An 8,781-nucleotide genomic window follows, 5' to 3' on the forward strand; every position below is an offset into this window, starting at 1 on the left:
CCTTCAAGCAGTTATTCCTTGAGTTACCTTCCTATTGAGAGATTAGCAGCACAGACATCTATACAACTGCCCAGAGATGAAAGAGATTTCTTCCCTTCACCATCTTTTTCCATGGGTTTCTTTTCTTGCCAACATGTAAAGTCAGAAAGGGCTTGAGTGCCTCACCAGTTGGCCCATTGAACAAAGATGGCTTTTGCTCTTGAGGTTGGGTCATCACCAAAATGAAACGATTTAAAATACTATTAAAGACCAAATCAGTTCAAAGGCTTCCGAGTTGAGGGTTTGAGTTTCCTAGAGAGAGATAAAAAGCCTCTTCTGTTAGGAAAATTGACTGTGGGCTTTCTTCTTTGGCTTGAAAGCTGGCCTATGATCCTTGAAGAGCTTTCTACAGTTTTTAGGAAAAATGAATGTGGCCTATTTTTAGTTTCAAAGTTAATTCCATTTAGGAACAATATAGATATTGTCTCAGTCTGTGTTTCCACCATAAAAACCACCACCATAAAACCAATGTAACATCAAGTCCAATTTTTGAGAAAAGCTTTTTCCACTAGTAAATGTCAATGCCACTCACAGTGTTAAATATTTTGCTTTATTTACCTGCTCCTTTCCTTCGACTTGGAACATGTACCTCCAAGGCGCATAATGCACAGTGACTTGGTGTCATGCAGGGGACAGACAATGGCAAATGGATCTCCAATTAAATTCAATTACTCTTCAAGGGCTGCTGGCCTAGTTAGAACAGAGTTGCATGGGTGAGAATTTGAAGTACTACAAATGCATGTTTTTAGAACTGTGATTATCTCAGGTAAAAGTTTTGACTCCTCTCCCCCTGCCTCCCTCCCCTACTATGTCTCCCTGGGTTTTGGAGAGCTTTCCATGTTCTGCACACCACAGAAGAATGTGTCCCTGGCTGGCTTGGAGCTGCCAATGGTAAATGAAAGAGAGAGCGCACAGCCCACCAGTGACATCAGCAAAATTCAGAGTGGCAGTGGTCCAGTGGGAGGGCGCTGCCATGTGTCAGGAGGGTTTCAGAGGGCCAGGAGGTGATACAGGGAGGATTAGTGGAGCTCTGGGAGGTGTGAGAGGAAAAAGATGGAAGATGCTTTGGGCAGGGCAGCTGAATTTCTCAGTATATTGCCTCCCTGACATTCAAGCCATCTCCTTCCCACCTTGGCCCTTAGCCAGTTTGGTGTTGCTGGAGGGCTAGGACCTGTTCATGGGTAACTTCACCCCAGAAGGGCTTGTATTCTGGTATATATTCTTGCTCCTTCAGTTCCCATGTCCCTCTGAGATGTGAGGTGCCCTAATGCCTCAGGCTCACCCCTACCCTCATGCATGCATTCAACCTAGCCATGCTCTACCATGCTCTGCCTGCCTCCTCTGCTCCCCCTCTGCCTGTGCTGGAAGCCTAAGTTGGCTGGGGAGGACCTGCAAGGTCTCAGCACAGTTCCAGGAGAAAATCAGGGACAACAGAGCTAGGGTGACTGGCAATGGCTCGTCACAGCGCAAGGCAGCCATATACCCTGACCCAGCCTTGGGAGGGCCCTGCTTAAAGACTTGTCTATATGCTTTGCACGTTAGTCCCTGCACAGGGTATTATAAAGCAAATGTTTTCTTTCACAGCTGATTGAATGAGATGGGTGCTTACCTTCTATGCACATGTCATGATAGGTCTCAGGTCCACAAATGTTATTTCTAGTCCCTGGCTATGAATGCTCATATGGTTCATTGCAAAGCATTAACTGGAGGGCTAGCTGTCAGTCCATTACTACACTGCTGTAGCAAAAATCAAAATCTCTCCAAATGTCAGCCCCTTTCAAAGCAATGCAAAGAAATGACAAAGTTTTGCAGAATTTCCGCTTCCTAATGGAAATACCATTAATTCTACAACATAAGCCAGGTCAAGCAAAATCTGGCTTCATGTAAAAAATGATTGTTCCAAACTAAAAGAGTGATTGTGTAAAATAAGATACAATCAAAACGCACTTTACAAGGTAGGAAGTCATTCTGGCCTAGTCCAGCAAATGTTTTTATTCTCAGCTTTCCATATAATTGTAACCTTAAAGTCAATGAAGTGCATAGAAGGACAAACACTTCTGGTGAGCTTGCTCTCAGCAACACTATTGAAATGTTCAACCCATGAAATATTTTAATGAAAGGCAAACGGCTTTTGTCAGATTAGACTAATTCTCCATGAGAAATAATGTTGTTTCAGGAGCCAGAAAAGACAAGTTGGAGATCAAAGGAAACGCCTAATGAAGCAAGATGGCTGGAAAGTGGCAAGAATCAATTAAACATCTGAATGTTTTGTTAACTCCATGTTGTAGAAACTGCACGCTGGAAGATATACTTTCTAGTTCTCAAGAGGTGGCAACCTGCCACTGAACTGCAAAGATAAAGGGGGTAAACAACTCAGAGGAGCAAACAAGTGTCCAATTGCTCTAACTGCAGACACTACATTTGGCCCAATCTTTATTGCATGAAATCCTGACAAAATGTCTTTCCTTCTCTTCAGAATCAAAACTTAGTACAACTCCAGAGTTCAGAAAGATGAGCAAAAGTTTAGTGGCTGTTTAAGAGAACTGGGAAGGCTATGGGAGGAATCCAGGCAGGTTTAGCTCAGGTTTTTCTCCACGTCGAGTAAGGACGGGGAGGATGTTCTAGTAGTGACAGGTATGACTCCTCTGTTTCTCATCACATAGCATGAATGGAATATGCTGGATAATACTGTGTGGCTTATTTGCAAACTTCTGTGCATAACCTCACTAAATATTGCCTACTGATGTCAGAAATTAGAGGGAGGTTATGGAAAAGCTCCTTCCCTGGATTTTAGCTCATATCTTGCCTTCCAGTATTCCCTGCCTCCTCCTTGTCAGATTTGGCTCACCTCATTGTCCATTATTATAAAGTCTCCAGAAAGGATGTCAAAATACCTGTAAAAAGCTAAAAAACTAGAAGAAATGAGATTTGATAGCTTGTGAAGTCATAGAGAGAGGATGAGGCAAAATTTTTTTACTGAATGTTGCTCACATTTTTCCACCTTTTTCTCAGTAATATTTTTCCTTGGTTATTTTAAGATAGTGGTATTGTTCAGCTAGGTCAACTGTGATATAAATGTGAATTGGGATGAAGTTACCTGCCATACATGTTGTTCGTAACTCGCAGAGATGAATGAATGATATAGAGATTATCCATCTCCAGACTGGTCAGAGATTAGTCCTGGTTAGCCAGAGTTGAGGATTTCTATCATCTTGGTGAATGTAGTGGGAGTATGGATCCAGCTCACCAGCTGTGTAATTCTGGCCAGCCTTCTTGGCTAAAGACAGGAGATGTGTTGCCAGTTCCGTAATTTCTGCAATTGCTTGAGTGCAACCTGTTATGTCCTGACAATTGTTTTTGTGTCCCTTCTTCATTTTGGGTACATCTCATCATTAGAGGTTCAGCAATGAGGCCAGAGGAATAGATTGGGATCGGTTATTGTTTTCATGAAAACAGAATGACGTGCAATTACTTTTAGTGCATTTCCAGCACCTCTCATCTGTGTTACTTGGCTCTTTGTTAAATCCTTTCATGTGTAGGAGATGAAGCATGTCACATATCCAGAAAGCACTCTGTATTCTGCATTGATGGTGGCAGTGTTTACGAGTTGTACTTTTTCATAAATTACTTCCAAGATGCATTCTGACTTCTTCAAGCCTTTCACATCCAGTTTGTTACGGGGCAGCACGTCAGATTGTTCATCTTGCATTTTAGTAAAAAATCAATCCATCAGTCATCATTAGGCACATTGAACCAGGTTTTACAGTTTGGCAGAGGAGTGCTCAGCAAAAGGGGAAGGTTCGTGAACCCATGCAGACTGCTGACGATAGTTGCTTGACTTCACTGGCAAGACAGGGAAGTGATCGTGCCCCTGTACTCGGCACTGGTGAGGCCGCACCTCAAATACTGTGTTCAGTTTTGGGCCCCTCACTACAATAAAGACATTGAGGTGCTGGGACATGTCCAAAGAAGGGCAATGAGGCTGGTGAGGGGTCTGGAGAACAAGTCTTATGAGGAGCGGCTGAGGGAACTGGGACTGTTTAGCCTGGAGAAAAGGAGGCTGAGGGGAGACCTCATCGTGCTCTACAACTACCTGACAGGAGGTTGTAGCGAGGTGGGTGTCGGTTTCTTCTCCCAAGTGAAAAGCGATAGGACGAGAGGAAATGGCCTCAAATTGCGCCAGGGGAGGTTTAGATTGGACATGAGGAAAAATTTCTTTACTGAAAGAGTGGTTAAACATTGGAACAGGCTGGCCAGGGAAGTGGGTGAGTCACCATCCCTGGAGGTATTTAAAAGACGTGTAGATGAGGCGCTTAGCGACATGGTTTAGTGGGCATGGTGTTGTTGGGTTGACGGTTGGACTCGATGATCTTAGAGGTCTCTTCCAACCTTAATGATTCTATGATTTTATTCCAAGTGAGCTTTGAAGAAAGTCTTTCTGATGGGTAGAGCAATACATTTCAAGGAGGACCTTTCCACAACTCCACAAGCATCCACACAGCCACTCACTCACTGTCCCCCTCCCCAGCAGGATGGGGGAAAGAACAGGAAGACCAAAAGCAAGAAGACTCATGGGTCAACATAAAGGCAGCTTAATAAGTGATGCAAAGGCAGTCACTCACCACCTCCCACAAGCAGACCAATGCCCAGAGAGTCTTGGAGAAACAGCCAGCTTGGAAAACAAAATCCCCAGTGTTATTACTAAGCACAATGTCATATGGCATGGGATAACCCTTTGGTCAGTTGAGGTCTTTTCCAACCTTAATGATTCTATGATTCTATGATTCTATGACTCCTGTGAGACCTACAGTGGAAGGAGAGATGGATGAGCAAACTCTGCAGGTCTGCTGGAGGGGAGGGAGAGTCTTTTACAGAGGCTGCCTGAAGACAGATAGTAGTGAGCTCCTTGCTGAGGGGCTCTGAATCATGCTGTATGTAAGGGCCTAAAACCAGACAATATGAATACCCTGGCATGGGAGTATGGAGGAGACACCAGAGTGGCTCCACAGCACCAGCAAAGCCTCAGTAAGGGAGACCTTGCAGAGGCTGGGTTGGGGGGTTGGCTTTAGACCAAATGCACATCTCTAAAGTCTTCAGGAGTAACCCATGATTGTATCCCCTGTCTGTAAAAATGTGGCCATCCCACCCTAAAATGTTTTAAGCAAAATAAAAAACATTAGCACCTTTTTTATGTGTTTCTTCATAGAATCATAGAATAGCCCAGGTTGGAATGGACCTGAAAGATCATCTGGTCCAACCTGTTGTGGGAAAGGGAGCCTAGATGAGATTATCGAGCACTCTGTCTAATTGCACCTTGAAAACCTCCAGTGATGGGGACTTTACCATGTCCCTGGGGAGGTTGTTTCAGTAATTGATCTCATGGTAAAAAATCTCTTTCTTACACTGAGATGAACCTCTCCCACTGCAACTTGTACCCATTGCCCCTTGTCTTCTCCATGCGGCTCCTTGTGAAGAGAGAGCCTCTGTTCTCTTTGTAGCTGCCCTTTAAGTGCTGGAACAGTGTGATGAGGTCCCCCTGAGCCTTCTCTTCTCCAGGGAGAAGAGACCCAGCTCCTTCAGTCTTTCTTCATCAGGCAGGTTCTCCAGCCTTTTGATCATCTTCATGGCCCTCCTTTGGACCCCCCTCGAGTCTATCTGTGTCTTGAATTGTGGGGACCAGAACTGGAGGCAGTACTTCAGGTGCGGCCTGCCAAATGCTGAGTAGAGTGGGATGATCACATCTCTATCTCTGCTAGTAAAGCCCCTGCATTCTTCCTTTCTTCCTGACTGGAACTTGTATTTTTTGGAGCGAACGTGTCCCAGATAGATAGATACGAAGCATCAGGGGAAATTGCAAAAGTTGATGAAAGAATTTCCCAGCCTTGTGTTGTAACCTTTCACACAACACATTACTTTTAATTTCATGTCCCTGAAGGATCTCAGTAATTTATCTTAATAAATGCATAATTTGCCAATGAGATTTCTTTTTTCTTTTTAAGTTAACCTAAAGCAACTTGAAAAATTCATTTGCTGAATCTAAACCTCAGTGTTGAGCTGGAGTTTTTGGAATCGATAATCAGACAGTGGCTGAATAATGAGGATAATGGATAATTAGAAAAAGCATATGGCTTCCTGCAACTTCATTATTCATGCCAGAAAATCACTGGGCAAACAGTGTTAGTACAATGCATTCCCTAACCGCTGAGTAAGTGAAACATAGCTAAATCCTGTGCAGTTGCTCAGACCGGATAAAGTGTGGGAGTAGTAAAGAAACCCCCCACAAATGGCACTGATTCTACTTCTTAGGAAATAACAGTGAACTTTTCTTATTATTATCTACCACACCCACTCTCCAGCAAAACCCCAAGACCTGGCTAGCAATGCAAAACTCTTCATCATGACACTGATTCCTTGTGTACTGAACATGCGTTGGATTTTAGTGGAGACATTCTTTCTGCGAGAGCAGATGACTAGACACACAACAGGTAACATTTGGGCTGCGAAGGACCAACACATAACTTGGTGTTAAAGTGACTAAAAATAGGAGGAATGGGAATAACTTGCAGTTTCTCAGTAGATCTGAAATCTTCATTGTTGCAACATGTCAAAATATCACGAGGCTCAGGAATATGAATTCTGCCCTCCTGTAAGGCAGTGGGGATAACATCTCTGAGATCACCTTATTTATCCTATTTAGGTCTTTGGACTGCTTAAATGTTAAAAGAGTGCTGAAATCATGCTTAGTAACAAGATGCAAGGGACTGTATTTATCCTTACCTGCTCTCGGCCCTCTTAGCTCACCAGGTGACATGCACGTGTGCTTCACTGCTAAGCAGATGTATAACATCTGTTATAAATCTTCCTAGAATGATCTGATTTTAGAAATGTTTATCAGTGGGGTCCCCATTTCTCCACTGTTATTTGCCTGTGTATTTATCATTTTCTCTTAAGCATTTTATTAACTACAGCTGTTAGTCATTGTGATAGTAACTGAGAAGGTTTCTGAGAAGTTACTGTCAATGTTTGCTATTTTGTAGTCCTCCTTTCTCTTTGTGATGTTTGGTGTCAGCTTTTGGTCACCTACAACACGCAGCTGACTGTGTTGGACTTTTCAAACTTATATTGGTTTCTGGAAATTTTGACCTCCAAGGTGTCTTTTGGAGAAGAGATTACAAATGAACCTATCTGTGCCATTCCCGTACTATTTCTAATGGCAGTCAGCTGCTCATTTTAATAATGATGTACTGAGATCCAGGCTACACTACAACTAATTTCAGTGTGATTGACTCTCCAGGGTGGATTAGAATTTAGCGCCTGAGACTTGTTAATGGAACATTTTCCAAGACTGTTTCTCCACCATGTAGTCTCCTCAACCTGTGAGAAACGTTTGGCAATATTTAACAGCTTTTTTTAATTCCCCGTGAAAATAGTGGTATGTGGTATGTTTGTGGTCCAGTTCTGTGCAAAGCAACACAGAGTTGACCAAAGCAGTGTATCAAGAATAAGGCTTAACAGCAACTGCATTTCTCCCTTTCCCTTTTAATTTTTTTGAATAGGAAGATCCAGCAGTGAAGGACACCCAGCAGTTTTTCGGTCACATAAGTGGACTTTAATGAAGCCTTTTATCCCCGATCTTGCAAAATTTGTAACAAAATAAATTTAAAACTGAGTGATTCTTTTCCATTTTCAATAAATACTCAACTTTAGGTGCAATGATAACAGGCCATTGGGCAGGACAAATAGCAATGACTGGGACCTAGCTACTTATAATTAGCATCCAGCTATATTTAGCAGATGCTGGAAAACAACTTAACAAAAAAAAAAAAGAAAGTTTTAGGATGAGTGCAAATTACCAGTGGTGGAAAGGGCACATGGAAAGTCTAGTATATCTACACACTGTATATCCATTTCTGTCAAAAACAGGTAATAAATTTTATGTAGAAATGACAGAGGAAGGCCTCTCCAGCTTGGGGGAAAACCTCACACTTTTCAGGATGCATGCCATTTAAATCTTCCTCCTCTTTTTTTTTTTTTTTAATTCTAGTGGTTTTCAAGAGTATCTGCTATCTAAGGAAAATCTAAAACTGCAAAGAAATCTAAAAATTTACATCTTGCAAAAATGAGAAAGAAATAGCTTACGGACGCATGAACTAAGTGTGTTAAATAGCACAAGTTGCTGAGCAATTTGAAAAAAAGTTAATCAACACCCTTTGAGTATAAGCCCAACACAATTCACAACCCACAGCTGTGACTCAGAAGGAAAGTTCTCTATTAAAATGTCAGCCTTGTCATTTATTCCTTTTACCATTTACTTAATTCTTTGAGGAAAACTTTGTTCATTAATGCTGTTCTTTATTCTTGATAGCAGTCATGCTCTGGTGAACACTTCTATTTGCATTCAGTCCTGAAATTTGGACTCTTTTATGAGAAGTTTACATATGATCCTGTGCTGCATGTAGTGTTTGACTCCATGCAGTTTTGTGTGTGTAAATAGCTACAGCACCACACAGCAAATAATTAAGTTAGAAATAAATACCTGGTCAAGTTCTTACCACGATCAGGAAGAGGAGGAGAGCAGAAGACAATGAAATGAGCTTGGAACTTACTTTCCTTCTAAGAGAGTCTTTAGGAACACATGCATTCAGGACTTGAACACTAAATATATGATAAGGCTGGAGGGGATCATATATTAAAATTGGAGTACACACTATTTTCAAATTGACCAGGGAACTGGCAATGATG

This window comes from Pygoscelis adeliae, unplaced genomic scaffold (genome assembly GCF_000699105.1).
Source record: "Pygoscelis adeliae isolate BGI_AS28 unplaced genomic scaffold, ASM69910v1 Scaffold32, whole genome shotgun sequence".
Lineage (NCBI taxonomy): Eukaryota > Metazoa > Chordata > Aves > Sphenisciformes > Spheniscidae > Pygoscelis > Pygoscelis adeliae.